The sequence below is a fragment of the Podarcis gaigeae genome (genome assembly GCF_964106915.1).
Source record: "Podarcis gaigeae genome assembly, chromosome: 8".
In the NCBI taxonomy this organism is placed as follows: Eukaryota; Metazoa; Chordata; class Lepidosauria; order Squamata; family Lacertidae; genus Podarcis; species Podarcis gaigeae.
This window is the reverse complement of record NC_139684.1, coordinates 45910061-45925758: the sequence shown is the minus strand read 5'-3', so window position 1 is coordinate 45925758 and position 15698 is coordinate 45910061.

Genomic DNA, 15698 nt, shown 5'->3' with positions numbered 1-15698 from the left:
GTGACTGTCTTCTCTCTGGGATAACTGAAGTAACACATGATCAGTGAGTGACAGCAATTAAGCATTCCCTTTTTGCAAAAGCTATTATTTGGCATTCATTTTATGTCTTTTGCAATCTTGTGTGACAGATCCCAGCTTGATGTCTACATGCCAATCACTCCTTCTCTTTAATTAGGTTTGCATACAAACCAAGCAAACTTGAGGAGAACCTTCCTTGCATTTATGAATTCTTGAGGTGTATAAAATGTTTACATCACATTTATTGATATAGCTCTGCTGGGTATACTTAAAGTAATGCTCAATTTCCTCCTCTTTAGTGCAGAAATAATAGACCTGATCACAGCTGAGAGCTTCATCGGCTGTTACGGGATAAGGTGATATATTTATTTGTGCCTGGAGACCTTTGGAGGTCTTGTGAGACAATGCAACCAGCTTTTGTTTTGTGTTTGAAGAGAATTTTTAAATATTTTCTCAGAATGAAGAATGTTTTCTCAGTAAATATTTCCCTAATGATATGGCGTCAAACACTGAAGTGGATATATATATATATATAAAAGGCAGAGTCCTCAAAAAAACAACAACAAAACAGGTGCATGGACCAAGAAGTAGTAGTTTTAGACATGAGCAAACCACCTTACTGGAACAATCTCTTGACTGCATGAGGGATCTTCTCTGTTCAGATGGTCTACCACCATAACTTTGACTATGGGTCATGTTGGCTGGAGCTGATGGAAACTGGAATCCGAATAGTGGGTTCCCTATCTCTATCCATAATGACTTCCTCATTTGCTTGGGGTGTTTATACATATGTGAACTAACTTGTCAGCTTTACTGAAAAATAGATGGGGAGGCCCTTGCGATCCACCAGAGCATGCATGAGACACTGAATCAGTGTGTTCATGTATGCCAGGAATTCCAGGAACTTGATCTAGAAACAATGCAGGCTGATGAAAGGTAACAGTAACAGAAAAGAATAAGCATATGCCACAACAGCTCCTGTGATTAGTTAGCAGTAGGGTGCCTCAGGATAGACTGTGCCTGGCAGGAAGGGCTGCAGCTCAACAGTAGAGCATCTGCTTTGAATGAAGAAGGTCCAGATTCAAACTCAGCATTGGGCTGAGAAATATTCCCTGTCCAAAACACCGGAGAACTACTACCATTCATTGTAGACAAGACTGGACTAGATGGATCAGTGGTCTGAGTTGGAATAAGGCACCCTCCTATGGTTCTAAATGCCAGGTACTGGCCTGCTGCTATCCTTAGCCAGACAATCCCATCTGCTCTTCCAAGCAACAGACAGTTAGAAAGAAATCACTGTGGATTGTGCATGACCACCCCCTGTCTCATCTGCACGGAAGTAGGAAAGTACATGGTATTTGCTCCATAGAATGGATTCTTCAGGCCCTCTTCTTGCATCAAAGCAGAAATCATTTGCCCCTCATGTATGGATCTGTCAATTTCAGAAAGTTATATTCAACCATTGAAATTAGCGAGCCTGAGCTAGTCATGTCCATTAATTTCAGTGAGTCTCCTTTAAATAGGACTTGGTTTATCACAGTTTCTCATTTTTCCAGCTTACAATTATTTTTATTTACATTCAGTTACATTCAGTTTACAATTATTATTATTTTTTAAAAGCCCTCATGAAAATTTAGGAGCATTTCAGTGCATGTTTATTCTTATTTACACATTCTTGTTTGCAATTTTGCCATATATACAAATCACTACAAGGGATTTTTACTAATATAATGCATTTTTATAAGTTATTTGCACAAACACACTGCATTTTTATGCACATTTCCATTCAGCACACATATTTTCTACACCTTATTTGGAGAAGTGCAAATTTTGAAGAGTGTCTCTCTTTCACTTTGACTATTGTTTCTGAAAGTGCAAATTAGGTTGGTTTGCAATTAACATTAAAACTGAAGCAAATTTCCTTTCCTGCTTGTCAGGCCTTCTGCCAGAAGCAGAAGAAAATCAAAAGACTGGTGTTGTTCAGAGATTTGAAACCAATAGAAAAAAGAATATATCGTGTAATCTCCTGAGAAGTTTCCACCTGATGAGCCATGGAACTGAAAAATCTCCCAATGAAGTTTCCCAGAATCATTTCCTTTGATTGTATTCCAGTTTTAATTAGGTTCTTAGCATATGCATGCAATGCACTTGAAGGCAGGTCATGGCAGGAGACAGGTTTTAAACAAAAGGAACTCGGAGATCAACAGTGAACACAGCTATTATTCTTTGGCAGGAGGTTTATCCTTTCTTCTCTCCCTTTTGTCTTTGTTTCACCCCTTAGCAAGTAACAAAGGAAAGTGGGTGAGAGAGAGAGAGTGAAAGAGAGAAATAGTGTTGATGGAGATGCTTCATAAGTGACACAGTTGCTGGGGATTTAGGATTAAGCCATGAATTTACATAATGTCAGATAGTTACAACAAATGGAGGCAGATTAAATTCTGAACTCAAAAAAGCTACCCCAAAGTTGTTGTGATTCAGCTTCTGAAATGAACATCATGGCTGTATTATAACAGATTTGGAATGTGTTGTTGTTGCTGTTGTTGCAACTCGCTCTTCAGCAATACAGATAGTAGAGTGGGTTACAAAAGAAAAACAAGCAACCAAATCATCAGGTAACAATGATGCATACAAAAATACACCACCAAACAAATGCAATTTCTAAAATACATCAGACTTAACATTTCTCAAGTTAGAAAACTTTAAATACCTGGGCAAAGAAAAATAAAGTATATCAACCTGGTACAAAAATAACACAATCAGCGCTGGTCATACCTGAAAGATAGGCAGGGGTGACTTCTGCTCTGTGGACAGAATCAGGCCTGCCAGGGGTGCTAATGTGGTTTGAAGCCATTTTCCCTCAGCGTCATCCACCTGCCCAACATCTGACATCACACTGGAACAACTGGGAACATTAGAGTGCAAACAAGGCTTGTATTCATATTTTGAAATTGGGGGGGGGGGACCTCTCTGGGACCAGCTCCTCTTGGAAACATCTGATCATATATATTTAGAGGTCAATAAATCTAAGCAGTGCAGATAATATAACAGTTGATAAATCCAGCTAAAATCCTCAAAAACAAACTTATATAAGAAGCAATTATTATTATTTTTAAAACACATTAAGATCGTTAAAACTTTTAAAATAAATATAGGTAACTAAATTGTATGAGCTGTATCCACTCTTAAGTTCTATGTAGGATAAACCCATTGAATTTAATGAAGCTATGCTGGTCATGTCCATTAACTCCAACGGGTCTCCTTTGTGCATTGGATACTGTCAACCTACATATTAATATTGGGGGGATAATGAATAATATCTAAGGTCTATTATTGGATACCTGCAAGGTGATATTGTAATTGTGTGGGGAGAAGGAAGCTATGTATTTTTAAGAGCATTTGTTGTACTTTTTTTAAAGTACAGGGTTATTGCTATATACAGGAACAGAGACTTTATTTTTTAGCAAAAGGATTTGTGCCTTTGGCATGCATTGCCACTTCCAAGGGCCCATTGACTTCCTTATCACAATCATCACTGAAGATGCAGTGCTGATAAGTGGGCTGGAGGTAGAAGTGCTTCTGAGACACAATCCCAAGGAATCTCAAACATGGTGGGCAAACAGTCTCCCTGCTTTCCCTAAATAATGCACCTGCTCTGGCTGATTCTTGCTACCTGTGTCAGAAAACAGGCTCTCCCTCTAGAGCAGTGTTTCCCAACCTTGGGTCTCCAGCTGCTTTTGGACTACAGTTCCCTTCATCCCTCACCACTGGTCTTGCCAGCTAGGGATGATGGGAGTTGTAGTCCCAAAACAGCTGGAGACCCAAGATTGGGAAACACTGCTCTAGAGCAACCCTAGTATCTTCTAGCTAAGAAGTTTCCAGGTGCTCAGTTAGGCTGCCAATTGGACAATTATTCTTCCAATATAGGTTTTCCTCATTAGTTTGCAACCCAATTTCCCAGGTGCTGTGAAGAAGGCTTTCCAAACACACCCTGACAGAATAATGCTTAAACACTTGGCAAATTTAGGAAAGAAAAATCACCCCCTCCCCCTTTTCACTTCAGAGCCCAGCATATTATGCAAGGAAACCTACCCATGTTACTCCACACTGCTTCACTGCCATTTGAGTAGGCTTCTGCCATACAAGATACTTGGCAGTATCACAGTTGGCAAGGTAATCTTATATTATTGAGACATCCGTCTTCCAACTAATCGTTACCCCTTCTTCTCAATAAGCACAAATTTGAGGCTGGGGCTTGGTTTAAGGAAAATACATCTCTATAGTTCCTAGTCTGCTCTAGCATATGACTTTGTTGCAAAACACTGTTGGATCTCTGTTTTTCCCAGGCTTAATGGCAACAACTTATTTGGCTTGCTGTGAAGGAGTTGAAGCCCATAGGATTAGATTTAAGGGTCCCTCTGCTGGTGAAAAACTACAGCAGTAATTGTTCCATCAGGAATCCCCCCAACTTGGGTCACATCCACACTGCAAATTTAAATTACAATTAACACACATTTAAAACACATGACTCACCCCAAATAATTCTGGGAACTGTGGCTTATCCTTCGTAGAACTACAAACCCCAGTACACTTAACAAGCTACCATTTCCATATTTCATCTCTCTGTGTGTGTATGTTTAGAGAGAGGGGGGTAGGCAGCCTGGGTGGCAGAGTAGCTAGCTAGTGCTTACCATCAAGGGTGCCAACTTGAATAAAATATAGGAGGGGGAATAAGCCCTGCTTCACATATTTGACTACAAGATGTGGCACACACACCATTTGAATGGCAATACCCATCAACTTGGCGGGGAGACCCCTCAAATCTTTTATTGGGTGGTCCAAAGGAATCTCGGACCTTAGGAGTTGGCTCCTAGGCAACTCTTTCACTTTCCGCAGCAGCACTTTGGCTTTGCCGTGCTTCTTCAGGAAAGCTGTTTTCTCCAAGGGCATTCATGAACGCAGACACCCACCCACACCTCCATGTGGTGTTTTCATGTTCTCATCACTTGCTGCATTTGCTTACAAAGCTCAGTGGTGCTCATTAACATTCACTGGATCTTTCTTCATGTTCCATACTGCTGCCTACAATTAGTGCATGCAATAACGTGTAATGTACAGGAGGTGTCATTCTGTTCAAACAGACGTATTGGGAGACAAGGGACATTTCAAGGGAAAATTTAGTTGCCATGCCTTAATTTGAATACTAATTCTTTATGCAGATGGAACCAAGTTATTTCATTTCAATGAAAGATGATGTACAAGTGAATATGAAGAGTGTCCTGCCTAACCTTCTGATATTTTGAAATCAAGAGCACCAAGCTCTTGGGATATAGGGCATGAACTATCAGTTCATGAATCCAGTCTACCATAGTTTGGGTTGAATTGAGATTTCGTTTTAGGTTACAATCCTAAGGCCATTTAGGAAGGTGCCTTCTACTGAGCCAGACTATCGGTCAATCAATGGTCCAACACTATTGTCTACACTCACTGATAGTGGTTGAAGACTGAACCCAGGACCTTCCAGATTCTCTACCACGTAACTAAATTTAAACAGATTTACATCTCTGTACACATAGTTAGGATTTTACTGTAAGACTCAAATCAGACTTTTAAGATCACTTGGAAAGCTCTCTGCACTGACCCATGTAGCCTGCAAAATATTAACCTATATTGCTGCTGCTTTTAATTTGTAGATTAGAGTTGCAACATCAGTGCCATGCAGCAAATGGTATGTTAGTGATTGTGAGCAAATCCATCCATGTAGATTCATTATCTTGCATGACAGTGAAAACCATGCATGTGAATCATGTACCAAAGTCATGAAATGGGTGACCAATGCAATAAAAATAGGCTAATGGGCATGCGTTCCAAATGGCTGTGACACAATGCTTTAGGTGAAATTCATTTGTAACTGCAGACTAGGTGTAGGGAGCCTGTGGCTCTCCAGATGTGGTGGGACTCCAGCTCCCATCAGCTGCAGCCAGCAGGGCCAGTGATTCAGGATAATGGGAGCTGCAGTCCAGCACTATATGGAGGGTCACGGGTCTCCACTCTTGACCTTGTCCCTATCCATTTTTCCCACAATGCAGGGGATTTTTTTAAACCTCCCCCCTGCTCAGCCCTGGACTCTCCAGATGACCTCCAGAGTGGATGATATCAAGAGTTTCATCAGTATTGGGTTGTATGTACAAATATCACGAGACCTTATATATTTTGATAGCCTTATCTAAGGATATTTGAGTTCATTATCTGAAATTTCCAGTGCAACAGCACTGATCTATATTTATTGGAAAGCCTTTTGGAACATAGATGATAGCTGAAAAAGCAAAATATGAGGGGCAGCAATGGTGTGGCAATTTTTCACACTTTTCTGAATGTTGCGATGCAGCTATTGAATTAAAACCATGTGTCCAAAAATGCATTGGGGGGGAAGGGTTTACATATATCTTTAAGTGCATTTCTTATTTAGTGTTTTTGTTTAAATAATAGTAATTTGGGATAGAAATCATAGTGACTTATGAGTAAGGTTGGGGCATAATTTTAGTTCAGTTTATATTTAAAGCAAAACCTACCTAATTCACAATTCCCAAAACTATATGTGAGCCAAAAAGCAGCCATCCTTTGAAATTCACACTTCTCTGAATTTTGCAGTGCAGGTCTCCAACCAAGAAATGTGTACAAAAATGCATACACTAGGGTAAAACGTGCATAAAATACATATGTATGTTAGTGAAAACAACATTCAATATGCATTATTTTAAGCAAAACTTACATTAGGAAAAGTGATACTAAAATGATAATCAATTTTCATGAGGACTTTTTAAAATACAAAGTGATGTAGAAATGTGGATAAGATTGGGGTGGGGAGTGAGAAACTGAGAGAAAACAAAATTCACAGGTTCCCCACTTCTATTTATGAGTTAATACATACTAAATGACCCAGACCAGAAATAAACTGCTCCATCCACCCCTAGTCTTACTCGACTGCATCCAATGCAGGCCCAGTCAGAGTAGATTCAACACATTTAACCTAAGTTCATTAATTTCAACAGGACTTCTCTGAGTAGGACTAGCATTGGATACCCAGACTGGAAACCTCTAAGTGAAATTTGACAACCACTTGACTTTCATATGTTGGTGCTACATTCAAATGAGAAAACAGAAACTTGAAATCCCTTCAAACATGTTGTCCCATGTGACATTAAATCTTTTATCTCTATGTTAGCATCTACATTGATTACTTAGGGAGTTTGATGCTCTCTCATATTCAAATTATGAGAGATTCCTCTTTGAAAGGAAAATTAAAAGTGAGTTTCTGAAATTTATCGAAGGAAGGGGATACAGCGACAAGAGTCCCTCACAGAGTCATTATGTTTATATTATTTTGCATTCTCATTACAATCACTGTCAAAATAATAGGTTTGCATTTGTGTTATGTTCTCATTACAACCTTGAATGAGGCATCAGAATGTTAATGTCTCATATATTCAAAGAATTAGAGCAGCCTGCTGCTTCGCGTTGACCTTTTCAGTATTCTGTAAATGGAGGCTGCTATCCTCCCCCAATTCTATATTTACAACTACTCTTTTCACCTTCATTAATTGGTGGGGAAGAGGAAAGAACCAGCCAATGAAAGCACTATATTCAGTAAAGGTCAGACCAGCACAATACAATCAGTGTTATTGCAAATAATAACCCCACCCAATAATTTTGTTTTGGTTATGAACATTTGTCAAGTTAATAAAAGCAATATTGATGCAATAATTTTGATACACAATTATAAAACAACAAAAAACTAATGTCGTACAAAATCCCCCCCCCCATACACACATCCTTTTTTTATTGTACTCTTTATCATGGTGTCAGGATCAGATGGCAATTAAACACTGATATAAAATTAATTGACTGTAATTATACGTATGTGTAAAAGTGTCTGCTTCCTTTCGCCTATTTCTGATTTTCCATTTTTGTGTGGATATGTGTCTGTGCAAAGGTTTGAATCCCAATTTAATCTCCAATGGTCCACTTGGATGCTGGATAGTCCCATCCTAGTTCTTGCAGCCAAGAGACAGCCTATTAAAAATATACCTTAATAATAAACCTTGTTATTATTATTAATAATAAGCTTAATAAACCTTCCATGGTCCATTATGCATGTTCGGTGGGGTACAATCAGCTGGACTGGTGTTAGGAATTGCTGAGTGCTGCACATAAAACAATGAACGGTGTTTCCTAACTGGTCTTCAGCAGCTTCTCACAAAGTCCTGATCATCACAACAGGTGGTCAGCTAAGCCATTACAGCATCTCAGTGAAGAAGCTTCAAGACTACTTCCATCCAGACTGGCCAGAACAGAGTATAGAAGGAGTTCTTTTTTCATTGGAAATGACCTCTGTCTCCGTTTTAAGCTAGATTTAGCATAGCTCTCTGGAATGTGTCTCCTCCCTGTTTCTTTCATTCTGCAAAGGACATTTCTGCTCCCTCTTGGGAGGGCTTGATCTACTCACAACTATACTCCTACCTTAAAGTATAGACAGAACACTGAACAGGAATACTGAGCAATAGGATGGAGAAAATGTGTATGTCTCTTTCCATCCCTTCACCAGTGACAATACATACCTTGTATCTTATCAGTTATTTTCTCATGCCTTTTTAAAAATCTGGTTTATAAAATACAGATCTAAGCATACATTTAAGCAGCACACTTTATATACAAACACCAAAACGTAACAGACATTCACATCTTACTATAGGTCTAAAAGACTGAATTTCCAGTCAACTTCTTTGTCATTTTTTATAAAGACTTAATTACTGTGTCACGGTTTTGCTTATCAGAAAGCACTGAAAGCTTTAATTACTTTGTACTTCGGTTGGTTTTGAATGCATGCAAAATTTAACTGTTTCCCCAGAAGCAAATAAAGTCCACATTTATTATGTTACATAAAAGTTATGGAATGATTTAGAATAATTAAGTTAAAGGCTGCCTTATTCGGGGTTCCACTTATTTAAATGGTGCATAAAATTAATTTCAGAAATTTAATTCTTATTAAACTTGAGTGTTAGGCAGAAGAAGAGCCGTGTGTGTGTGTGTGTGTGTGTGTGTGAGAGAGAGAGAGAGAGAGAGAGAGAGAGAGAGAGAGAGAGAAAGCGCATCTCATCCTTTGTTCTCTGTTTCATGTGATTCTTAATTATTCCTCAGGAACACCTATTTCTCTTGCTAGTCCACCCTACTTAGAGTCAGTTTGGCCTTTTTATTTTAATTTAAAAAAACAAAATAAGTCATAGGGTCATTGGTCAAGTGTACAGAGTAGAGATGAGGAATATTAATCACATATTAATACAAACCTATCCAATTCACACTTCCCAAACCAATATGTGAACACAACTATTCTACAAAATCCACAGTTATCCTGCTTTTTTAAAAAAGATATATTAGGAAAAAGAGCACACAAAATCTGTACATTAGTAAAAGCAAGGAACAAAAAAATAGTCTTCACATATTCAAATGAATATTAGGCAAGATTATGTACAAAGGGTTGTATTTGACTAAGTGCTACTCAGAATAGACACATTGAAATAAATGAGCCTAAGTTAAGCATACAGTGGAACCTCGGGTTAAGTACTTAATTCGTTCCGGAGGTCTATTCTTAACCTGAAACTGTTCTTAACCTGAAGCACCACTTAAGCTAATGGGGCCTCCTGCTGCCGCCACACCACCGGAGCACGATTTCTGTTCTCATCCTGAAGCAAAGTTCTTAACCCGAGGTACTATTTCTGGGTTAGCGGAGTCTGTAACCTGAAGCATATGTAACCTGAAGCATATGTAACCCAAGGTACCACTGTATTCATTAAACTCAATGGATCTACTCTGCCTAGCGCTTAGTGGCACACCATCAGAAAGGTTGTATTCAATGTCAGTCCTACACAGAGTAGGCCCATTGAAATTAATTGAAAGGGCTAATTTAAGCTTATGAATTTCATTGGGTCTATTTTGAGTAGAGTTAAGATTGAATATAACCCAATGTATGTATCAGGAAAAAAATTGCATGAAAATGCATGACTTTTTGTGTGGACTCTTTCAAAACAGATCACACACTGATGAGGAAATGGGAAATGGGACAAACTGAATTTAAGTCGTGAGAAACTGAGAAAACTCAATATTTTCTGGTATGTCCAACCCTAGTACAACACATATTCTCCTTTGGATCAATGTGTAGCTCAGGACTGGAAAACAGAAAGTGTAATCATTGATTATCCACAGCTCATGAATGTCATAATAAGAATTATTTTAATTAGCACTGGGGGAAAAGACTTTCGGCTCAGTTTAGAATGTGCTTGGAATTTGGCTTGCTTGGAGAGACCTTTTAAAGGAAAAAAAAAGCTCACATGTTCTCTGCTCATAATTTTGACACATGCATGCTGATATACTATGAACGTTAATCACTGCTGGGGCAGTGTTGGAGAAGAACTCCTTGGGGAAACATTATTTGCTTCATAATACATCCAAGCATTATGAGCCAGACACATTCATATTGTAAACCAAGTCATTATGAACTTCGTTGGCACCACTAATCATTAGAGTGTTTGCAATGATCCCTAATGCCCAATGAAAAGCCTAGTCTTGTGATGAGTGTCTAACACTGTGTAGGATCAGATTGTTTATCCAACTTGGTTGACTTCAACATGTAGAAATGGCCAAGCATCAGAGCATAAGTTGACAAAAGTAGGGTAGAAACTTTGCCTTCCTGTCTGTAATTACACAGTGACTGTATGTTACAAATTGATGCTGACAGTATTCACATGGTTGAGTAGGACTTAAATGAGGAATCAGTCAGACTGTTGAAGGTTAAACTATTCTGATATTCTTTAATGAAGGTAGTATGTCCCATTTGTATTTATGCACCCACAGGCCCTATTCAGCGCTCACCCCCTTGCTATCAGAAGGGGAGAACCCTGGTGACCCCATGTGTTCTTGCCTGTCACAGCGGTATATTGACAGTGCAGAATATATCTGTCTGTCTTCTCAACCGGGTGTTATTAATTAATATCTTGCTGCCTAATTAGATTTCTTTTTCCCCTTCTCATTTGAATTTGATCTCTCAAGCACACCGTCACATTGTCGACATGCACTGTGTTCCAGAGGAGCAGAACATCTGGTAGCATATTAAGTTACTGTAGGGAAGTCAACTTTCCTGGGAGGCTCAGCACATTCAATGTGACTGCTACAAACTTTGTGAGATGTCAGAATTTCAATCAGGCGTACAATTTGCATATAACCAGAAAATGTGGAGGAAACATGTCCAATGCTGTTGAACATCAGTGGGGAAAACATCCGTTATGCACACTGGGGAAGAGTTCTCCCCTGTAGGATTCATCTGAATGAAAAAAGCATGGATGTGATATCATGGAATTAAATTTTGGAATGCAGGTCAGGATGAGAGGCTCCTCCCATTCAATTGATTTGTTAAAAAGGTTTCCACGAGAGCCTATAGGGCATGCATACAAAAATCTGAAGCTTACATTGAAAAATTGGTACTTCATTCCAATAAAGTGCAATAATTTAAAACTGGTTTGAAATATTTCACAGTTCAACAACACACTAAAATTAAAGATCAAATCTTTAAATAAGGAGCAATAGCAACTCTTAAAACTCAGATATTCAGCTCAGCATCTCAGCTCAAAATAAACTGGATTTCAAGGCCGGATTATGGGGGGAATCACTGAAAAGGGGGTTCATAAGCAGAGCCTAGGAGCTATTCCTAAGGCCTGGAAGGGTTGATACAGGTTAAGGAGTCCTATAGATGAAGGCCAGTCCCTATACCCACTTAGGGGTTTAAAATGTAATATAAGCGTTTCAAGTTTGTTCCAAAATGCACTGACACCCCCCGTGCAATATATCAATTATCAATGCAACATATTAGGACTGCCGGGACCCAACAAGCATTCAACAAGTTATATTCTGTACTACAGGAAGTTTCTAAATAGGGTTGCCATATGTCCTTTTCTTCTAGGACACATCCTCTTTTTCACGGGTATGTAAAATGAGAGTTGTCATAGCGATCCATTGTCTGCAAATGCTCCCTCTTTTTTGCTCTTCAAAATATGGCAACCTTATGAAGGGAGCCTCACATAGAGTGCATTGTGTGGTCTAGTTTGGATATAACTGAACAGCTGTCTCTGAATAGGATCGCAGCCGGTGTATCACGCCCAGACAATAAAAGGCATACACTACCACCTTCACCACCACAGATAAGGCTAACTTCAAGAGAATTCCCAGTATTTAAATGTGGTCCTTCAGTGCAACCCCATTCAAGACCTGTCACTTCATAGGGGAAAAACTTCAGGATAGTACACACTTCCTTCTATGGGGCAGATAGCACTTTTTAGGAAACGATTTTCATCAAAACAGCATAGGAAAAGGGTTAACCGTCCTGCCCCAGTAGATCCAAATTACCCCTGCCCTGTTGATGTGATTCCTTTGGGTTATTTAAAAATCCCCAAAGGAGATTCATTCACAGTTCTGCTGTTTGTCTGGCCTTGTGATCATAATCTTGGCCTGCTCTTGTCCCTCCACAAGATGTAATTCTACAATGTGGTTGTTGTTGTTTCTTTGGTCATTAGAAGATGGCAAAGAACATATTTACTCTACCAATATTTTATGGTCTAGCACTAATCTGTGTTCCCTTTTGTGTTTTTTGTTTTGCATCTTTGCTCAAATTTAGTCCAGAAAGCAGATGCAGAGAGAAGAACATTAAGGAACCACCCATGTGGATATGTTTAGCTGAATAATGAGAAAAGTATGCAAATAGTTGGTTAATGTTTGCACTCAACTTTATCCATGCTTTCTTTTTAAGTCCTACATATGGAAACTCTTTGAAGTAATAGTGACAAAATTAATTGCTTGATCAAAATACATGCACAGAGTACACATGCAGGGAAGAGAGAACATGATCTGGTAGCCACATAAATCCTTTTATGTCTTGTTGATTTCAGTTGAAGAGTTAAGCCTAGGGTTTTAGGATGAGGAGATTTATTTCAGTTCACATTAAAAGGTGAATCTACCTAATTCACACTTCAAACTGAACATTGAAATTCCAGCTTCTCTGAATTTTGCATGCCAATCTCCAACCAAGCAGTGTGTACAAAAAATGTATATACTAGGGTGAAATATAAATATAAATGCATATATTGAGTGTATATTGCAAAAATGCATATTTGGAAGACACTGCTTTGCAGAAGTGTGTATATTAGGTAACATTGCATACAAAGATGTGTTCTTAGACTCCAACAGTAGTCAGACTACTGTTTCCAGTTCTGGGCACTACAGTTTAAGGAAGATATTTACAAGTTGGAACATGTACAGAGGAGGGTGACCAGGATGATTAAGGGTCTGGAAACCAAGCCTTATGAGGAACAGTTGAGGGAGTTTGATATATCTAGCCTGGAGAAGAGAAGACTAAGAGATGATATCACAGCCACCTTCAAATATCTGAAGGGCTGTCACATGGCTGCTTCTTTTCTGCTGCTCTAGAGAGTAGGACCTGAACCAATGGATTCAAGTCACAAGAAAGGAGATTCTGACTAAACATTAGGAAGAACTTTCTAATGGTAAGAGATGTCGGATAGTGGTAAGGTGGTGGACTCTCCTTCATTGAAGGTTTTTAAACAGAGGTTGGATGGCCACATTTCAGAGATCCGTTAGCTGTAATTCTGGCATTGCAGGAAATTGTGTTAGATGACCACGGAGGTCACTTCCAGCTCTACAATTCTATGATCCTATGTATTGTAGAATAAATTTACACTGAAATGTTAGTGAATTTTGATGCGGACTTTTTTCTTTCTTTCTTTTGAATTGTAGACTGATGGGGAATTATGGAGACCTGAACAGATTCTCAGAAAATGAGAAATGGAAATTGACAGATTTGTACATCCCTCCTTATGCATATGATTAAACTGTTTCCACAGAAATGTGCAGGAAATCCAGAAAGGCCATTGATCCTTGTAACTCGGCATTTTCTGATGGATGTAATTTTCAGGCTAAACTGGAGATGCCAATGCATGGACCTAGGGCTCTCCTGCATGTAAAGCATGCACCACTGATCTACAGTCTTAGGCCACTTGAGAATGAAAAATGTTTCACATCAACATGATTGTGGCCATAATTCATTTCCAGCAATTTATAATGCAACTTGGAAAATGTGAAGGGGAAATCTTTATAAAGGGTACAACAAATAAGCTGAGTAACAGCGGAAGGTGCCTTTTCTCGCCTGGCAAGATTAAACACGTGCTTATGGATACACAGCATCTGACCTTACAACAGCCATTCTTGTAAATGTTACTGCGATGCTAATATTGTTTCAATTAAATAAAAATTAAAGCTCAGAAAATATCACAAAAGGGTAATCTAATATTTGATCATTAATAGGCTTATGCAAAGGAATATTTGCACAAGCATTTTCAGAAATGGTCAATTCCAATGTTTTATTCTGCTTTTCATGCCTTTTCTTTTTCAGCTTTTCCCTGTCAGGGGTTTTACATTTTCTTGGTCTATAATTTTCAGGGAGTTTTGGAGAAGTTGGCAAAAAAACAAAAACAAAGGTGCACCCAAATGACAACCAGAGTGTACTAAATAAACAAACAAGCAAACAAATAGGCCTAATCAAGGCATAGGCAAACTCGGCCCTCCAGATGTTTTGGGACTACAACTCCCATCCCTAGCTAACAGGACCAGTGGTCAGGGATGATGGGAATTGTAGTCCCAAAACATCTGGAGGGCCGAGTTTGCCTATGTCTGGTCTAATCAATACTAAAGAGCCCATACTAATCAAAAGGAAAACCAAGGGGAAGGGCCACCATTTATAGGCAACTCATTCCCTCAACTCTGGTGGTCAGTCTCGGCCGTGTGAATGGACTCCTTCTCCTTGGAATGAAGTCATGTGAGTTTATACTTGGGAATGATATTAACCCTTGGGTTTGTCAGTTAAATGAAATCAGAATATCACAGGAACTGCTCCATCCATGCCTTTGCCACACTATGCTGGTGCCACACCACCCTGATTTCTTGCTAGACTTCCTGCCTGCAACTACCATACCTTGTTCCTTTGCTGACTTTACCTGCCTGGCAGAGGAAGCTATCAGTGCATAAATTCTCATTTGTCTGTTAGCTGGCAGATAATTTGATTTAAAGAATTGCAACGTTCAAGAAACAGAATTCCAGCTGTTTTGCCTTTCCTATTACTGTTTCCTGTCAATTTCAATCATTAATTGTCCCTCTGGAAGTACTGCTGGCATCGCTTTGCTTGAGCCAGGAAAAGTTTTGAAAGGAACTTTCAGCTCAATCCTAATTTAGGAAAGATGAGAATTAATTCTTGGGATGGTCCTGCACTTCCCATTTATGTTGCCTTACAGTTAAGATTGCAAAAAGGATCCTTATTTCAAAGAAACTGGTTTCCTAAACTTTGTAAAATACCAACAGTGTGACGAGCTTTAGAATTAAGATAGCAATGTAGTAACCTCTGAATTGTTTTGCTGAGCTTCCAAATTGTAAAATGTGCTTGGAAAATTATGAGACTAGACATATTAGTTTACAGGTCCCAGTGCTTAAGTGCCATGAAGATAAGTTGCCTTCAATGTTGTCAACAAAGTAACTGGGTAATTTTGAAAATTGACATTACAGATGATTTA